Source organism: Culex quinquefasciatus, chromosome 3, assembly GCF_015732765.1.
Source record: "Culex quinquefasciatus strain JHB chromosome 3, VPISU_Cqui_1.0_pri_paternal, whole genome shotgun sequence".
NCBI classification, from domain to species: domain Eukaryota; kingdom Metazoa; phylum Arthropoda; class Insecta; order Diptera; family Culicidae; genus Culex; species Culex quinquefasciatus.
The window spans coordinates 101,933,177-101,953,181 of record NC_051863.1 but is presented as its reverse complement, the minus strand read 5'-3'; the positions used below and the strand labels follow the sequence as shown (position 1 = coordinate 101,953,181).

Here is a 20,005-nt window from a genome sequence, read left to right as displayed (position 1 = left end):
TACAGCTGGACTCACTGGTGATATTTGCCTATCACCATATTGACGTCAACACAGCTCGTCAGATGGCCATCGACTTCTCCGCGAGAACACGTCTTGTTTTATTTATGTTTGTTATTGTCAGAATAAATGTAGTTTTAATTCGTTGCGTGTTAATCGTGTGTTTTATTACCCTCTCGAAAGGGCTAATACCGGGATCCAACAGATATTCTTGTTAATTTTTCAAAACTTTGAAGTTTGGTACCAATCATATCCGGTGGGCCACAATCCCGGAATTGTCCCTCCTCGGAAACTTCCCCGGGGGCACCGAGACAATCTGGAGAGTGGTCAGGGCACTCATGGACCTCAAAATGTCATAGTCGTGTTTATCTTTGAAAATCATGAAGTTTTATACCCATCATGCCCGATGGACCACAATTCCGGAAATGTCCCTCCTCCGGAACATCTGGGGTCACCGGGACAACCTGGAGAGGTCAGGGCACTCGAAACTATTGGCACTACGCCCCGGGGCATGGCCTTCTCTAACGTGGGATTTCTGCTCCAGCGCCTCTGACGAGACAGGAGAAACCGGGACCGACGTTTTACTTCACCATCCGATAGAAGCTCAGTGGATAAGGCGGGAACCCGGGCATCATCGGGATCGGCAGCCGCCGCTTGCGCCACGAGACCTCAAAATGTCATAGTCGTGTTTATCTTTGAAAATCATGAAGTTTGATATCCATCATGCCCGGTGGACCACAATTCCGAAATTGTCCCTTCACCAACATCTGTCACCGGGACAATCTGGAGAGTGGTCAGGGCACTCATGGACCTCAAAATGTCATAATCGTGTTTATCTTTGAAAATCATGAAGTTTGATACCCATCATGCCCGATGGACCACAATTCCGAAATGTCCCTCCTCCTCCCTGGGGTCACCGGGACAACCTGGAGAGTGGTCAGGCACTCATGGACCTCAAAATGTCATAGTCGTGTTGATCTTTGAAAATCATGAAGTTTGATACCCATTATGCCCGGTGGACCACAATTCCGGAATTGTCCTTCCCGGAACATCTTGGAGAGTGGTCAGGTAACTCATGGACCTCGTGTTTATCTTTGAAATGATGATAGCTCGAATTAAAGTTATTATATTTTCTTCAAACAAGATTTCGAAACTTTTTCATCAAACTGCCGAACAAATAGTTCAGCAACCACCGGTAAGGTTGCCGGGTAGTAAATTGCTAACCCAATTTGACAACGACCGGTGTGAGACCGAGTGACTAAACTAAAATAGAAGCGTTACGGGTTAATAGAATAGCAACAATTTCCGCAACGCACCGGTAATGATGCTCTAAGAGCATCATCTCTAGAGCATCATTACCGGTGCGTTGCGGAAATTGTTGCTATTCTATTAACCCGTAACGCTTCTATTTTAGTTTAGTCACTCGGTCTCACACCGGTCGTTGTCAAATTGGGTTAGCAATTTACTACCCGGCAACCTTACCGGTGGTTGCTGAACTATTTGTTCGGCAGTTTGATGAAAAAGTTTCGAAATCTTGTTTGAAGAAAATATAATAACTTTAATTCGAGCTATCATCATTTCAAAGATAAACACGAGGTCCATGAGTTACCTGACCACTCTCCAAGTTGTCCCGGTGACCCCCAGGGATGTTCCGGAGGAAGGACAATTCCGGAATTGTGGTCCACCGGGCATAATGGGTATCAAACTTCATGATTTTCAAAGATCAACACGACTATGACATTTTGAGGTCCATGAGTGCCCTGACCACTCTCCAGGTTGTCCCGGTGACCCCCAGGGATGTTCCGGAGGAGGGACATTTCCGGAATTGTGGTCCATCGGGCATGATGGGTATCAAACTTCATGATTTTCAAAGATAAACACGATTATGACATTTTGAGGTCCATGAGTGCCCTGACCACTCTCCAGATTGTCCCGGTGACCCCCAGGGATGTTCCGGTGAAGGGACAATTTCGGAATTGTGGTCCACCGGGCATGATGGATATCAAACTTCATGATTTTCAAAGATAAACACGACTATGACATTTTGAGGTCTCGTGGCGCAGGGGTAGCGGCTTCGGCTGCCGATCCCGATGATGCTATGAGACGCGGGTTCGATTCCCGCCTTATCCACTGAGCTTCTATCGGATGGTGAAGTAAAACGTCGGTCCCGGTTTCTCCTGTCTCGTCAGAGGCGCTGGAGCAGAAATCCCACGTTAGAGGAAGGCCATGCCCCGGGGGGCGTAGTGCCAATAGTTTCGAGTGCCCTGACCACTCTCCAGGTTGTCCCGGTGACCCCCAGGGATGTTCCGGAGGAGGGACATTTCCGGAATTGTGGTCCATCGGGCATGATGGGTATAAAACTTCATGATTTTCAAAGATAAACACGACTATGACATTTTGAGGTCCATGAGTGCCCTGACCACTCTCCAGATTGTCTCGGTGCCCCCGGGGAAGTTTCCGAGGAGGGACAATTCCGGGATTGTGGCCCACCGGATATGATTGGTACCAAACTTCAAAGTTTTGAAAAATTAACAAGAATATCTGTTGGATCCCGGGTATTAGCCCTTTCGGAGGGGTAATAAAACACACGATTAACACGCAACGAATTAAAACTACATTTATTCTGACAATAACAAACATAAATAAAACAAGACGTGTTCTCGCGGGAGAAGTCGATGGCCATCTGACGAGCTGTGTTGACGTCAATATGGTGATAGGCAAATATCACCAGTGAGTCCAGCTGTAGTGGTGTTCTGTGGATAGGGATCCTCAAGAATCCCATATCCAACAATATCAATATTGGGAGGTCCATGATTGACCTGACCACTCTCCAGGTTGAAAACTGAACCTGAACACGATACACGAAACAAAACAAGCTATTAATCTAGCTATTAACTTTAACGATTTTCAGGTCTTTTGTGGTCTCTATTGCGAGTTTCTACTCGAACCTAGGACTCCGTGTATTTTGGTCAATTTTGGTAATACGTTTTGTAGGCAAGTGATAGGGGTACCTTTTGGTAAATAGGCCGGAAAAGTCTATGGTTACCGGTTACAGAATGAATGTCATTAGGTGTGTACCTTTGCCCCTCTCTACTTCAGGCCCAATACGCACCTCCCAGGAAAAGGGGTCAAAAAATGACTTTACGAACAACAGAACAAAGGAGAGAGAACGATTTCTTGGGGCTTTTCTTCACCATCTCTGGCTTATGGTACGTTCGTTTGACAAATGACGTTCGATTGAACCAAAACTAACACCGACGAGTGCGGCACTCAGTGCCGCATCGGCTGTTCAAACGAACGTACCATTAGTGTACTGCCGCTCTAATCGTGTCTGTCCCATATATAAAAACAGCAAGCCGAGAAAAACGCGTGTCCAAGTTGTCCCGCCCATAATGCTACGTGTTAGAATTTCACGAAAAAGTGGATTTAACTACAGTCGACTCTCTGGTTGTCAATATCCAAGGGACCGTCGAGGAAAAGAAGCATCAGTTTACAGAACGATGCAAAATGAAGACTCGATTGATATTTGTTTTTTCTTGCTGACCAGCTGTAGGAGAGAATCATGGCAACGTCCAGCAAACAAAAACAAATAAATGTCAAACACCCTTCAAAGCTTCGTTTCTCAAAGAAAAGTGTCTATGCAAGCCATGAGAAAGTGAAATTATTGACAACCGGAATAGATATTTAAAGCAAATAGAATCCAAGGGACCGTCGAGGAAGAGATCCTTCAAGCAAGAGAAAATATCGAGGAATAAAGACAATCGAAGTATGTAGTTTGAAGGGACTGAAGAATTCATCGGTACACCCAACCGGCGGTCGCATGATTGTGATACATGGCGGCATGAAAGTATATCAGCATCTGCATGAAATCTGTCCTCATGCATTTTTTGCGATATAGGGGTATGACATTTTTGCCCGTTACCGACAATTATCGACATTACCGACGGCAGATTGATTGTATTGCAGAAAAAAAATCTTAACAGAACGAGGATTGAACCATCAACTTCTAGGTTGCTGATCCGACACGCTACCACCGCGCCATGGACGCTTGATGAACGGTGAGGGACAGAGCGCAAACATAATGTTCTCTAGAGTGTTGCTCGGGGACGCTCCAGCATTCTATGTGTTGGTGAGAACTGCAGATCGCTGACGTGTTTACACGCGGGCAAAAATGATCTATATTTGCTGCAAAAATGTAATAAAATATAACATTTTCTGCAGCAAATTCATTTTGAGATATATATTTCGTTTGGGTGTACATGGAGCATTATTGATATCGAGAAGATCGACAGCCAGAGAGTCGACTGTACTACATTTTATTGGTTTGTCTGATAGTTTACATGGTTTTGAACCAAACTGCATCATTACCTCAAAATTCGGTACTAAACCCTATGCAAATTTTTATGTACAACGGTATAAAACACGATTAAAAACCATTTCTGATCACTTTTTTATTTTAATGCAATTTTTTTTTGACAAGACAACATTTTTTCGATGGATCAACTATCAACTTTTTAATCTTTAACCCAATATTTTTTTTTTTTCAATTTGTTTTTCTTGTTTTGTATTCATAGAGGAATTTATTTCGAACAGGTATTCGCCTCTGACAAATATTGAGATTTTGTGGATCCCAGGCTGTACCGCTCGATAATCGCCATCAGGTTATTTTAAACTCTGCCACTCAACGTACAGGTCCTTAATTCCGTGGTTTTTCGCAAACAGGTGCTTGACCAGGAGCAAGCCCCTGGTTTCGACGAACCCATGCTCTCCACAAATGTTGGCCAACTGGACCCGGATCGATCGTAGTGGATTTCAGCTAGGATGTAGATTGATCTCAACGTCGAGCATCTTCCGTGCCAGCTGTCTGTCCACGAACTCTTCAAGTAGGTTCACGTGGGTCTCGAGAAGGATGTACTGCGAGCACGTACTGTTATTTACTATCACATGGGCCTCGGGTGATCTCAGCGGCGTTTTAACTACTGCAGTTGAGATCAACAGCTTCTTGATAGCTTGGAAAAAACATCACCGGAAGCAAAACCGATTCCTCATCCCGCAATTCTCCCATTCGTCAAACGCTTGCGATTCCAGCTGGAACATATGCACGGTCAGTTCCTTCGTCGGGGATTTCTTCTGATTGAGACGACCATCCGGAAATGATTTCATTTTTCAGCACGATGCACTGGTTTGGTACAGAGAAACGATTCTTCTTTGACGATTTTTCGGATGCGCAAACAAAATTTTGTTCCGTTTCAATAACCTAAATTTCTGGTCCAAATTTCTTCCTTCCTCTTTCGGAAGGGTCGCCTTTTCATCCGACTCAATTACAATCGTTTTTTACCGGTTCTCCTACTGGCTCCCAAACATGGAGGAAAAAGTAAACAAACTTACGTTTCGTGTCCAAGATGGCATTCGAATCCATCGCGAATTTGCTTCAGTCGGAGCAAACTCTAACTTTACGGCCTGTACCTCGCTGTTTGCGATGCCACCAGATGTTCTCGTCGGCCTACGTGCCCTATTCCGGCGTTCCGTCCAGGCGCAAATCACGGAGGTGTCCTGCAGGATGGGAACACGCTGTTGAATCCACTGCGACCGGTTCCGGAACAACTGCAGCAGTGGCGCGAGCAATGTCGGATCAAATCCGGACCGGGTTTATCTCAGGCTTCCCGTACAAAACTGCCCCCGGGAAAAAATCTTCGTTCCAAATTACACTAGCCAAAACTGTTGTTAAATCCACAACACTATTTCGCGACGGAATTTGCAACCCAGAACCACCGACGAAAAACGAAAAAACATAAACAAACACAGAAGCTACGTCAGCTTGGTACGAACTTTGACAGTTCAAAGTTTTAGCTGCGTTGCTAGCGCGTTGCTAGATTTGGTAACTCGCTCCCAACCGGGGCGTTACGTTTTAGTTTAGCAACGCATTTGGCTACGACCGGTGTGGGAGCAAAGTTACTAACACGCGTTACAAAACCTTAAAACCTGCCTAATACTCACGCTGGTAAGGTTGCTCTTACATCGGTCACCCTAGTACAACTCTGACTTCAAAACCCAATGACAATTCTCGCCGGACTTGCGGGCAACTATAAATGGTAAGTAATTTTAACTAAATGTATTCTTTTCACTATTTTTAAGTTTCTGTATTACTCACGCACAGGTAACCTACAAATTTGGGCCCTTTTGCAGAGCAGTTGAGAAGAAGAGCAGTTCTCCTTTGGTATTCCTATATAATTTAAGTTTAGGATTAGTTTTAGATCGTAATTTCTTCATCGCTCACTTACTAGTGCAGTTGCACAAAGATAATATAAATTTGAACAACGCAGCCGTTTTTCTCCAACGCACAAAATCAACCTCTTCCGTTCGCACCACTTTCACTTTGTTGGTAAACAAACCTCTTCTCTTATCCTTCTATTCTACGTTTCTTCATGCAGATGTCAACTGCACCGCAGCAAGCTTTGCTCCGGTCGCCATCCCGCCGGGGGACCTTTCGCGGTAATATTTGTTGCGCCGCGTCGGAACAGATGCCATTATTTAATTATAATGACCATGCACTCGAACAGCGACACAAAAGAGACGGAAAATAACACGAAAAAAACAGGACTGCGCGTCCACACAGGCACCGCACTACTGATGCCATTATTTAATTATAATGACCAATCACCCAATGCACTCGAACAGCGACACAAAAGAGACGGAAAATAACACGAAAAAACAGGACTGCGCGTCCACACAGACACCGCACTACTGATGCCATTATTTAATTATAATGACCAATCACCCCATGCACTCGAACAGCGACACAAAAGAGACGGAAAATAACACGAAAAAACAGGACTGCGCGTCCACACAGGCACCGCACTACTGATGCCATTATTTAATTATAATGACCAATCACCCCATGCACTCGAACAGCGACACAAAAGAGACGGAAAATAACACGAAAAAACAGGACTGCGCGTCCACACAGGCACCGCACTACTGATGCCATTATTTAATTATAATGACCAATCACCCCATGCACTCGAACAGCGACACAAAAGAGACGGAAAATAACACGAAAAAACAGGACTGCGCGTCCACACAGGCACCGCACTACTGATGCCTAATTTAATTATAATGACCAATCACCCCATGCACTCGAACAGCGACACAAAAGAGACGGAAAATAACACGAAAAACAGGACTGCGCGTCCACACAGGCACCGCACTACTGATGCCATTATTTAATTATAATGACCAATCACTCCATGCACTCGAACAGCGACACAAAAGAGACGGAAAATAACACGAAAAACAGGACTGCGCGTCCACACAGGCACCGCACTACTGATGCCATTATTTAATTATAATGACCAATCACCCATGCACTCGAACAGCGACACAAAAGAGACGGAAAATAACACGAAAAACAGGACTGCGCGTCCACACAGGCACCGCACTACTGATGCCATTATTTAATTATAATGACCAATCACCCCATGCACTCGAACAGCGACACAAAAGAGACGGAAAATAACACGCAAAAACAGGACTGCGCGTCCACACAGGCACCGCACTACTGATGCCATTATTTAATTATAATGACCAATCACCCCATGCACTCGAACAGCGACACAAAAGAGACGGAAAATAACACGAAAAAACAGGACTGCGCGTCCACACAGGCACCGCACTACTGATGCCATTATTTAATTATAATGACCAATCACCCCATGCACTCGAACAGCGACACAAAAGAGACGGAAAATAACACGAAAAACAGGACTGCGCGTCCACACAGGCACCGCACTACTGATGCCATTATTTAATTATAATGACCAATCACCCCATGCACTCGAACAGCGACACAAAAGAGACGGAAAATAACACGAAAAAACAGGACTGCGCGTCCACACAGGCACCGCACTACTGATGCCATTATTTAATTATAATGACCAATCACTCCATGCACTCGAACAGCGACACAAAAGAGACGGAAAATAACACGAAAAAACAGGACTGCGCGTCCACACAGGCACCGCACTACTGATGCCATTATTTAATTATAATGACCAATCACCCCATGCACTCGAACAGCGACACAAAAGAGACGGAAAATAACACGCAAAAACAGGACTGCGCGTCCACACAGGCACCGCACTACTGATGCCATTATTTAATTATAATGACCAATCACTCCATGCACTCGAACAGCGACACAAAAGAGACGGAAAATAACACGAAAAACAGGACTGCGCGTCCACACAGGCACCGCACTACTGATGCCTAATTTAATTATAATGACCAATCACCCCATGCACTCGAACAGCGACACAAAAGAGACGGAAAATAACACGCAAAAACAGGACTGCGCGTCCACACAGGCACCGCACTACTGATGCCATTATTTAATTATAATGACCAATCACTCCATGCACTCGAACAGCGACACAAAAGAGACGGAAAATAACACGAAAAACAGGACTGCGCGTCCACACAGGCACCGCACTACTGATGCCATTATTTAATTATAATGACCAATCACCCATGCACTCGAACAGCGACACAAAAGAGACGGAAAATAACACGAAAAACAGGACTGCGCGTCCACACAGGCACCGCACTACTGATGCCTTATTTAATTATAATGACCAATCACCCCATGCACTCGAACAGCGACACAAAAGAGACGGAAAATAACACGAAAAAACAGGACTGCGCGTCCACACAGGCACCGCACTACTGATGCCATTATTTAATTATAATGACCAATCACTCCATGCACTCGAACAGCGACACAAAAGAGACGGAAAATAACACGAAAAAAACAGGACTGCGCGTCCACACAGGCACCGCACTACTGATGCCATTATTTAATTATAATGACCAATCACCCCATGCACTCGAACAGCGACACAAAAGAGACGGAAAATAACACGAAAAAACAGGACTGCGCGTCCACACAGGCACCGCACTACTGATGCCATTATTTAATTATAATGACCAATCACTCCATGCACTCGAACAGCGAAACAAAAGAGACGGAAAATAACACGAAAAAACAGGACTGCGCGTCCACACAGGCACCGCACTACTGATGCCTAATTTAATTATAATGACCAATCACCCAATGCACTTGAACAGCGACACAAAAGAGACGGAAAATAACACGAAAAAACAGGACTGCGCGTCCACACAGGCACCGCACTACTGATGCCATTATTTAATTATAATGACCAATCACTCCATGCACTCGAACAGCGACACAAAAGAGACGGAAAATAACACGCAAAAACAGGACTGCGCGTCCACACAGGCACCGCACTACTGATGCCATTATTTAATTATAATGACCAATCACTCCATGCACTCGAACAGCGACACAAAAGAGACGGAAAATAACACGAAAAAACAGGACTGCGCGTCCACACAGACACCGCACTACTGATGCCTAATTTAATTATAATGACCAATCACCCCATGCACTCGAACAGCGACACAAAAGAGACGGAAAATAACACGAAAAAACAGGACTGCGCGTCCACACAGGCACCGCACTACTGATGCCTAATTTAATTATAATGACCAATCACCCCATGCACTCGAACAGCGACACAAAAGAGACGGAAAATAACACGAAAAAACAGGACTGCGCGTCCACACAGGCACCGCACTACTGATGCCATTATTTAATTATAATGACCAATCACTCCATGCACTCGAACAGCGACACAAAAGAGACGGAAAATAACACGAAAAAACAGGACTGCGCGTCCACACAGGCACCGCACTACTGATGCCATTATTTAATTATAATGACCAATCACTCCATGCACTCGAACAGCGACACAAAAGAGACGGAAAATAACACGAAAAAACAGGACTGCGCGTCCACACAGGCACCGCACTACTGATGCCATTATTTAATTATAATGACCAATCACTCCATGCACTCGAACAGCGACACAAAAGAGACGGAAAATAACACGAAAAAACAGGACTGCGCGTCCACACAGGCACCGCACTACTGATGCCATTATTTAATTATAATGACCAATCACTCCATGCACTCGAACAGCGAAACAAAAGAGACGGAAAATAACACGAAAAAACAGGACTGCGCGTCCACACAGGCACCGCACTACTGATGCCTAATTTAATTATAATGACCAATCACCCCATGCACTCGAACAGCGACACAAAAGAGACGGAAAATAACACGAAAAAACAGGACTGCGCGTCCACACAGGCACCGCACTACTGATGCCATTATTTAATTATAATGACCAATCACTCCATGCACTCGAACAGCGACACAAAAGAGACGGAAAATAACACGAAAAAACAGGACTGCGCGTCCACACAGGCACCGCACTACTGATGCCTAATTTAATTATAATGACCAATCACCCCATGCACTCGAACAGCGACACAAAAGAGACGGAAAATAACACGAAAAAACAGGACTGCGCGTCCACACAGGCACCGCACTACTGATGCCTAATTTAATTATAATGACCAATCACTCCATGCACTCGAACAGCGACACAAAAGAGACGGAAAATAACACGAAAAACAGGACTGCGCGTCCACACAGGCACCGCACTACTGATGCCATTATTTAATTATAATGACCAATCACCCAATGCACTCGAACAGCGACACAAAAGAGACGGAAAATAACACGAAAAAACAGGACTGCGCGTCCACACAGGCACCGCACTACTGATGCCATTATTTAATTATAATGACCAATCACTCCATGCACTCGAACAGCGACACAAAAGAGACGGAAAATAACACGAAAAACAGGACTGCGCGTCCACACAGGCACCGCACTACTGATGCCATTATTTAATTATAATGACCAATCACTCCATGCACTCGAACAGCGACACAAAAGAGACGGAAAATAACACGAAAAAACAGGACTGCGCGTCCACACAGGCACCGCACTACTGATGCCATTATTTAATTATAATGACCAATCACCCCATGCACTCGAACAGCGACACAAAAGAGACGGAAAATAACACGAAAAACAGGACTGCGCGTCCACACAGGCACCGCACTACTGATGCCATTATTTAATTATAATGACCAATCACTCCATGCACTCGAACAGCGACACAAAAGAGACGGAAAATAACACGAAAAAACAGGACTGCGCGTCCACACAGGCACCGCACTACTGATGCCATTATTTAATTATAATGACCAATCACTCCATGCACTCGAACAGCGAAACAAAAGAGACGGAAAATAACACGAAAAACAGGACTGCGCGTCCACACAGGCACCGCACTACTGATGCCTAATTTAATTATAATGACCAATCACCCCATGCACTCGAACAGCGACACAAAAGAGACGGAAAATAACACGAAAAAACAGGACTGCGCGTCCACACAGGCACCGCACTACTGATGCCATTATTTAATTATAATGACCAATCACTCCATGCACTCGAACAGCGACACAAAAGAGACGGAAAATAACACGAAAAAACAGGACTGCGCGTCCACACAGGCACCGCACTACTGATGCCTAATTTAATTATAATGACCAATCACCCCATGCACTCGAACAGCGACACAAAAGAGACGGAAAATAACACGAAAAAACAGGACTGCGCGTCCACACAGGCACCGCACTACTGATGCCTAATTTAATTATAATGACCAATCACTCCATGCACTCGAACAGCGACACAAAAGAGACGGAAAATAACACGAAAAAACAGGACTGCGCGTCCACACAGGCACCGCACTACTGATGCCATTATTTAATTATAATGACCAATCACCCAATGCACTTGAACAGCGACACAAAAGAGACGGAAAATAACACGAAAAAACAGGACTGCGCGTCCACACAGGCACCGCACTACTGATGCCATTATTTAATTATAATGACCAATCACTCCATGCACTCGAACAGCGACACAAAAGAGACGGAAAATAACACGAAAAAACAGGACTGCGCGTCCACACAGGCACCGCACTACTGATGCCATTATTTAATTATAATGACCAATCACTCCATGCACTCGAACAGCGACACAAAAGAGACGGAAAATAACACGAAAAAACAGGACTGCGCGTCCACACAGGCACCGCACTACTGATGCCATTATTTAATTATAATGACCAATCACCCCATGCACTCGAACAGCGACACAAAAGAGACGGAAAATAACACGAAAAAACAGGACTGCGCGTCCACACAGGCACCGCACTACTGATGCCTAATTTAATTATAATGACCAATCACCCCATGCACTCGAACAGCGACACAAAAGAGACGGAAAATAACACGAAAAAACAGGACTGCGCGTCCACACAGGCACCGCACTACTGATGCCATTATTTAATTATAATGACCAGGGGGGTGACATCTATATCTCACTACAGGCAGCTCGCCCGTAGCCAACACAAGCTGTCAACTTCGGCACCAGAACAAAAGGGAAATGTCAACTTCGGCTCCAGCACAAAAGAACAGCTGTTCGTTACGGAACCAAAACAAAGCAACTGCGCACTGTTAAAAAAAGTACAAAAACTGCAGGCATAAAATGGAAATAAAGTAATTATTGTTTTTATGTAAAATTTTATCGCAATGTACGTTTTAAAGTTAGTTTATGTTTGTGAGGTGATTTTTATCAATTTATTTGCAAAATAAATTACTAAAGTTGGGATTATTAAGCACACATCGGGCCGATGACCTCATTTAAAGTTTTACTTTTATCACATGAAACGTTTAACTTAACTACTGTGTAATTTGACTTTAACTACAAGTAATTCTTATAATAAAAATTGAATTACTAAAAAAAGAAATATTTTGGTTTTCACTGTGCGCAGTTTGCGCGCGTTATCAATCTCAATCACCCAAGATGGCGGTCTTTAGCATCCCTCTGATAATGACCAATCACCCAATGCACTTGAACAGCGACACAAAAGAGACGGAAAATAACACCAATTTTACAACATGGTACTAGCGTACACAAACATTGGTTCGAAATTGTACTATTTCTGCTAGATTCGGATTTTTTTTTTAATATATTAAAGACCGAATTGCACACTTCTCAGCATTTTGCTGGAATATTCACCTACTCCAAGATTGACCTGGAGTTAGGCTCGGCTGTCTTTTTAAGTTTGGGGATGAGCTCCCTTCTTTTCAATTGATCTTTTATCTTCCACAATAATCTGTTGCACTAGCCAGTGAGCCTAAGCTCTTTCAAGGCAGTGCATTTCTTATATTCTGACTACCTACATTCTATGATTTGGTATTGATGGCGAGCGGTGGTGGCAGTTGTTGACTAAGATGAGCGGCGTTTGGCGATGGGCGGTTGCTGGTGGGTGGTGGGCGTTGGGCGGTTGGCGGTGGGCGTTGGGCGTTGGGCGGTGGGCGGCGGGCGGTGGGCGTTGGGCGGTGGGCGGTGGGCGGTGGTCGGCGGGCGGTGGGCAGCGGGTTGTGGGCGGTGGTGGCATGAAACGATATGTAACAGAACATTAGTTTTGACTTCTACACAAAAAGGTGGATTCTCTGCTTCATGTTGATGGTGAGTAACCGTTTGAAGGCGGCGATGGTTGTCGTTTTTTTGCAGTCGGTTGTCAATGCATTGTACAACTTCCCCCCGAGGTAGGAGAGTTTTTTCCTTCCAAACTCCGTGTACGGCCGTGGTAAGATGAAATCTCCTAGTTGTCGGGATGCGCGAGATGACTCCCTTCTCCTCAGTGCAAAGTTGTGATGTTGCTTGGCGTCCGTTGAGATCTTGCGGTGCAGCATCATAGTTTGTAGTTCATACAATGCTTTCACCGGAAGGATCGAATCAGTACAATCCGAGTAAAGTTGGGTTGTAGGAAACAGCAATGGCTTGCGTGAAATAATTTTCAGGCAGCGATTTTGAAGAACTTGTAAGTCGTGTAGATCCGTTTTACAGGCTGCTCCCCAGTTTGCAACTAGGTACTGGATTCTGGAGTGTACCAAAGCAAAGTACAGCATTTTCATTTGTGGGTAAGGAATGAACGACGAGATTCTCCAAAATATTCCACACAAAGAGCTGAGTTTGCTTTTGAGGGCCCTTATATGAGCAGTCCAGGACATGGTACTATCAAGAACGAGGCCAAGAAAGGGATAACTGGAAACTTCTTCAACAGTCTGTCCGTTTACAGTAAGTTGAGGGTGATCTGGAACTCTCCTCCTTGACGAGTGGATGATCATGTATTTGGTTTTCGCAAGATTAAGGGATAGCACGTTCGTTCTGAAGAAGTCGTTCAGGAGGACGATGTCTGCTGCCATTTGTCGTTGTAATTCTTCGCAGGTTCCTCCTCTGTATGACACTGACGTGTCATCCGCAAACAGTCGAGTTTTCCCGTTGAGCTGCAGTTTGCCGATGTCATTGATGAAGAGCAAGAACAGTAACGGACCCAAGTTACTCCTTGGGGCACTCCAACAGTTATGGGACACCACCCACTTCTGTGTTTTCCAATAGACACGTACTGCTGTCGTCCTTGTAGATAACTTTTCAGTAACTCAAGTGGTGTTCCTCTGATCCCATAGCGTTCCAGCTTTTGTAGGAGAAGATCGTGGTTTATGGTGTCAAATGCCTTCTTGAGGTCAATGAAGAGGGTGGCTGCAAGTAGTTTGGAGTCCAACGAGCTGTATATGTCTTCGACTAGATCACACGTTGCCGTAAGCGTGCTCGACCCCGGTCTGAACCCATATTGGTGTGAGTAAAGAATTGCAGGGCGATCGTCGGTCTTTCTGGTTACATATGCGTTAACGCGGCAAACGATCAATTTCTCTATCAGTTTGTCTAAGACTGAGAGGGTTGAGATCGGTCGATAATTGTTTACGTCCTTCTTATCTCCTGCCTTGTAAACCGGTACGACTCGAGCCACTTTCAAACAATCCGGGAACTGTCCAGTCATGATGATTTCATTGAAGACATCTGATATCAGCTGCGCAAACACCTCGTAATGCACCTTAATGAAAGTTGCAGATATGTTGTCCGGTCCCGCACATTTCTTGGTGTCCAGCTGGTTAATCAACGAGACTACTTCATTGTACGTAGTGGGACTGAGGAACATAGAATCGGGACGGCGCGGCAGAGTGTTGAAGCGACATATATTTCGATCACTTGGAATAGTGGCCGCAAGTTTGTGCCCAACACTGCAGAAGAACTCGTTGAACAGCTGGCAGATTTTGTTCATGTCCGTAGTCGTCACGCCTCCGAGCGGCCGTGGCTGACTGGTTACGGTGTTCGCTTTGTAAGCGAATGGTTCTGGGTTCGATGCCCATCTGCTCCCAACGAGAAAGTTAAGAACACATAAATTTGAAATGATGAATATGAACGAAAAATCAAAGTCGCTCGAGGCGGGGTTCGATCCCCCGTCCTTTGGGTTGGTAAGCAAAAATGCTAACCACTAGGCCATGACGACTTGGTAAGCTAGAACTGGAATTAGGAATACTGTTACAGAGAGTGAGTTGTGGCGCTATAACCACGGCAAATAGTGTCAAGGGCATTCGTGGAAATACAATGTCCCATCCCAGAGGGTCCCGGAGTACCAAACCTTCTTAGCATGGTGCTCCCAACGAATACTACCAAAATCTCGGAGCGTATGGTGGTGTGTCCCCACGCTTCTTCCTCCCCTGTCGATTCAGAATTGTGTTGTTGTTCGAACACTCAGTGCTCAAACTCAACCCAATTACGAGTCATCTCTGCGATACGGCTTTACGCAGTAGGCCTGGCCGCTTTAACGCTTGTGATGTTTCAATGCATTTTCAATGCAATGGCGCACTACAAATGTTAATAAATGACAAGAAGAGTGCTAGGCGTCATCTAACCTAAGGCACTCTCCAGGATCCCTTCGAAAGATTGGCTGCGCTAGGGTCTGATTAGATTAGATGATTAGATGTCCGTAGTCGTCACGCCTCCGTTGTCGTAAACAGACCGAGGTGCATCATTTACACCGTTCCTTCCAAGTACGTCTCCTACAATCCTCCACGCGTTCTTCTGGCTGGTGTTTGAAAGCAATCTTTGATAGTAATCTTTCTTGCACCTGTCCTTTTTGGTTTGCAGCATCCGTGACACGTGACTCAGCAGGCCTGCTACTTCTTCGTCCAGCGGATTTCGTCTGCTTCTTTTAAGAAGATTTTCTTTCCAGCGCATGTTAGTCCACAGGTCAAACCTAATCCAAGGACAGTGACCCTTTATCTTAGCCTGAACCGTTACTGTTTTAGTGCATTGCTTGACGAAATTGTTGTAGTTGGTAATTACTGCTGTAAGTTTCTCATTGGCTGACATTTCCATCGGCAACCCTATCATAAACTCGTGGAATTGTTGGTTTAGTCGCCTATGATCGATGATGTCCTTCTCCAGAGTCGTTCTCGTTGTGCTGCAACCAAGATTGAATGAAGACAGCACCAAACAATGATCGCTCAGGTCATGAAAGACTGTTTCATTCACAACCTTATCGAGCAGCGCTTCAGAGCAGATGACATGATCCAGCACATTTGAGCTCATAGGTCGAGTAACCACATTGTTTGTCACGTAAGTGTTATAGGACTCAGAACACGCGTGTACTCCTGAACGGTGTTGACGGATGGCTGGTTTACTGCTATGTTCATGTCTCCAACAATTATGCAATCGTGCCCTGGTTTGCTGCTGGACACAAACTGCTCCATTTCGGAAATAAATCTCCTTGCTTCGAAATTTGGTGGACGATAAATCGCATGGAAATCAATCGGCTTACCCCGCTTCAGCACCAGTTGGATATGGTGCATACCGTCCTTAATTGTGTTGCAGCATTCATCCACATCGAGTTCATCTCGGTAAAAAACTGCCAGGCCCCCATTTGATTCATTCCGACAGGAAAACATAGACTTGTACACCGCAATGTTGAACAAGCAAACGCGATCTTGTTGAATCCACGTTTCACCTAGTACAATTATGTCTACCCTTCTGTCGAATCTGTGTAGAACCTCTTTTATGCTGTCGAACTTTGTTACATTGTTCATGCTGCGAATGTTGAGCTGCATAATTCTCAAAGACGACTCATAGGGTAGATTGGTATTGGAAATAAGCCACTCATCAATACAATTAAAACTTTTATTGGTACCGTAAACTGGGGTCAATCGGGACATATGGGGCGAATTGGGACAGCAGTTTTAACCATGTTGGAGCAACATATTTTGATTTTTCTGGTTGGTTTCGGTTAGAACAGACTCAGACCAACAAAATGTGTACATCCATTTCAAAATTTAAAAGCTTTAAGTGCTCTAAAAACTGCTGTCCCTATTCAGACTAAAGTCCCGATTCACCCCAGATTACGGTATTCAACATTTATAAACACAATACAAAAAAAATGATCTTCAGCAGCAGTCATTACTGGTGCTGATTTTTGACACGTTTGTTGCGATCAATCACCGGGGATGAATCCTCAGATGAACAAACCGATGAATTGAGTGGTCGCTTCGACGTTTGCTGTTTAAGCTTCTGAAGATCCACACTGCTGCGAATCACATGGACGGATGAATTCTCCGATTTCTTCACCAACACAGCTCCGTTTCGGCCAGGCCAAATGAATTTGAAGTCGGCAAGATACTCAGCTTCTCGGGCCTCCTTCAACAGGTTCATTCCAAACGAAGTCATCTCGTCCCGCAGCACGACTCTGTTTTTGAACGCAGCAAATTTCGCGTCGACGGCTGAAGGAAGAAGTTGTCCATGGTTTTTCTTCTGGGCAAAAAGATCCTCCTTGAACTGCTCCTCGGTGAAAGTGACCTTGATCGGGGCCGTAGACGTGCTGGCGCTGTTTTTACCCTTGGAGTTCAAGCGCCTGGCATCTTGGATGGCGTCTTCACTCAGCTCACATCCCACAGAGGCAGTTACTTTTCTCACCAGGTCAGTTGTGTTCTCACCCTTCATCGTAGGCAGCCCGAGAATAACCATATTATTGGTTATCCCAGCTCTTGTGAGGCGGTCCACCTCGAGCTCAAGCTGGTTCACTTTTGTGCTCACAGTGTGATGTTTACCGTGCAGATCACCTACGGCATTTGCCAGCTCCTTGTGGTCCTTGCCCAAAGTGACCAGGTCCTTCCTGAGCTTTTCGAATTCGGCTGAGATGAAGTTTTGAGACCTTCCAATCTCCGTAACAGTGGTTTTAATAGCAGTCACTTCAGACAGGACTGCATTCATGCGACTGAGAAGAACCGCATCTGCTGCTGAACTGCGTGATGAGCTTTGTTGGGCCGCCAGGCAGTCCTCGGTGCAGTAGTATGGCTTCGACCGCAATTTCGGAATATTTTTGTCCAAGACATTTTTGCACTTAAAATGCGCCCAGGAACCGCAGTGAGCACATTCGATGACTTTTTTCTGGTCGAGTTCTTTCTTCTTACAAACTGCACAAAACATATCAGCATCTCCAGACATCGTTGACAAACAACAACAATTTCAACTGCAATTGTCAAATCAGCTAACAAACACTGACGACACTGACGGCACGGGTTACGTTCTCTCCGGGTGACAAATTAGCACAACAGTAACGGTTAGATGCAATTAGAATGCAACAGGCTTTTTATGGCACCAACTTTTTGCAAACCATGCCTCGGAATAACAAAAAAATTTAATCGGACGTTTTTTACCAAATTCCTAATAGGGTTGCCGGAATACCATCACCGCTTGAAGACCAGGTTCTGTCTCCTTCCTTGATCGGCGATTCCGGAGCAAAATCGGTCGAAATCCATTATTTAATTATAATGACCAGGGGGGTGACATCTATATCTCACTACAGGCAGCTCGCCCGTAGCCAACACAAGCTGTCAACTTCGGCACCAGAACAAAAGGGAAATGTCAACTTCGGCTCCAGCACAAAAGAACAGCTGTTCGTTACGGAACCAAAACAAAGCAACTGCGCACTGTTAAAAAAAGTACAAAAACTGCAGGCATAAAATGGAAATAAAGTAATTATTGTTTTTATGTAAAATTTTATCGCAATGTACGTTTTAAAGTTAGTTTATGTTTGTGAGGTGATTTTTATCAATTTATTTGCAAAATAAATTACTAAAGTTGGGATTATTAAGCACACATCGGGCCGATGACCTCATTTAAAGTTTTACTTTTATCACATGAAACGTTTAACTTAACTACTGTGTAATTTGACTTTAACTACAAGTAATTCTTATAATAAAAATTGAATTACTAAAAAAAGAAATATTTTGGTTTTCACTGTGCGCAGTTTGCGCGCGTTATCAATCTCAATCACCCAAGATGGCGGTCTTTAGCATCCCTCTGATAATGACCAATCACCCAATGCACTTGAACAGCGACACAAAAGAGACGGAAAATAACACCAATTTTACAACATGGTACTAGCGTACACAAACATTGGTTCGAAATTGTACTATTTCTGCTAGATTCGGATTTTTTTTTTTAATATATTAAAGACCGAATTGCACACTTCTCAGCATTTTGCTGGAATATTCACCTACTCCAAGATTGACCTGGAGTTAGGCTCGGCTGTCTTTTTAAGTTTGGGGATGAGCTCCCTTCTTTTCAATTGATCTTTTATCTTCCACAATAATCTGTTGCACTAGCCAGTGAGCCTAAGCTCTTTCAAGGCAGTGCATTTCTTATATTCTGACTACCTACATTCTATGATTTGGTATTGATGGCGAGCGGTGGTGACAGTTGTTGACTAAGATGAGCGGCGTTTGGCGATGGGCGGTTGCTGGTGGGTGGTGGGCGTTGGGCGGTTGGCGGTGGGCGTTGGGCGTTGGGCGGTGGGCGGCGGGCGGTGGGCGTTGGGCGGTGGGCGGTGGGCGGTGGTCGGCGGGCGGTGGGCAGCGGGTTGTGGGCGGTGGTGGCATGAAACGATATGTAACAGAACATTAGTTTTGACTTCTACACAAAAAGGTGGATTCTCTGCTTCATGTTGATGGTGAGTAACCGTTTGAAGGCGGCGATGCAGTCGGTTGTCAATGCATTGTACAACTTCCCCCCGAGGTAGGAGAGTTTTTTCCTTCCAAACTC

At 44.8% G+C, this 20,005-nt stretch overlaps 1 long non-coding RNA gene across 2 annotated transcripts; it reads left to right on the top strand.

Moving 5' to 3' along the window:
• The first annotated feature begins 5,778 nt into the window (after positions 1–5,778).
• LOC119770019 lies at positions 5,779–12,443 on the top strand. Of its 2 annotated transcripts, XR_005278621.1 has the most exons (4): positions 5,779–6,089; positions 6,155–6,214; positions 6,429–6,489; positions 12,390–12,443. It is a non-coding gene; the product is annotated as an uncharacterized LOC119770019 (long non-coding RNA). The 2 variants fall into 2 exon arrangements; XR_005278620.1 differs by lacking the exons at positions 6,429–6,489; positions 12,390–12,443 and having other exon boundaries at positions 6,155–6,317.
• The last annotated feature ends 7,562 nt before the right edge of the window (positions 12,444–20,005 follow it).